The sequence below is a fragment of the Heloderma suspectum genome, chromosome 6 (genome assembly GCF_057233095.1).
Source record: "Heloderma suspectum isolate Gila_16-S chromosome 6, 16-S_ref, whole genome shotgun sequence".
In the NCBI taxonomy this organism is placed as follows: Eukaryota; Metazoa; Chordata; class Lepidosauria; order Squamata; family Helodermatidae; genus Heloderma; species Heloderma suspectum.
Genome location: NC_139463.1, coordinates 113,392,222 through 113,393,134, shown reverse-complemented (window position 1 = coordinate 113,393,134; position 913 = coordinate 113,392,222).

The following is a 913-nucleotide window of genomic DNA, read 5'->3' as shown; positions in this document are numbered from 1 at the left end:
CATCGATGAAGGTTAGGACAGCACCAACCAAATAACAATTAACAAGGTGGTACAGGGTTGCAGGTGGAAAGGGGGTGGAAATAAAGAGATGAAGTACAAGTGATTGGTATGAAAGTGGGACACATTTACTGATAAATCTGCAAAGGAGACAATACCTGAACAGGCAATGAATCTGTGCCAACAACTAGCTATGCACTGTAAAGGGTGAAACATTCAAACCCTGATGAATGGGGTAGCAGATCATCATGCTCCAGGCTTACCCCTATTGGGGAAGTTAGGTCTTCCCCTGTTACCCCCTCCCAGGCTGCAAAACACTGGGTGGATGAGGTGAGTTGGCCTCACAGGTAACACTTATCCCCATACTGGGGCTACAAAACCCAGAGTGGGAGGCCTCAGGCATCACCTGTCACCACCAGAACAGTGCCTCTGACTGCTCACCATCCCTGCTCTCATCAGCATTGTCCATCCCTAGCAGCTCAACTTGTTAAAAATGTGGCCAAACACACCTGAACCATCAGATAGAGCCAAATTGACCTCATGGACACACCCTCCCATTTACAGTGTGAAGCAGGCAAAAAGCCACACAGCCCTGGCCAATCAGACTGTGAGCCAAAAATTCCTTCTCTGCCACAAAATGGATGACCAGCAGAACCCACACTGCATACAGGGAGGGACGGAAGGAGCTGAACTTTGAAGAGGTGGTAAGGAGAGGCCTGGAGAGCTGAGAAGGCCTTTCGAGCCCATCCCAACCAATGGTGTCACCACATCAAACTGCCAATTGTGGTCACCCATGTCTTTTCCCTCCACTGGTTCCTGCAATAACCCCCCCCCCACAGCCAGGCAAGCTGGATGCAGGGTAGGGCATTTCTGTTGTTGGTGTGTCTGGACATCCAATGCCTTCTAAGCCAAAATT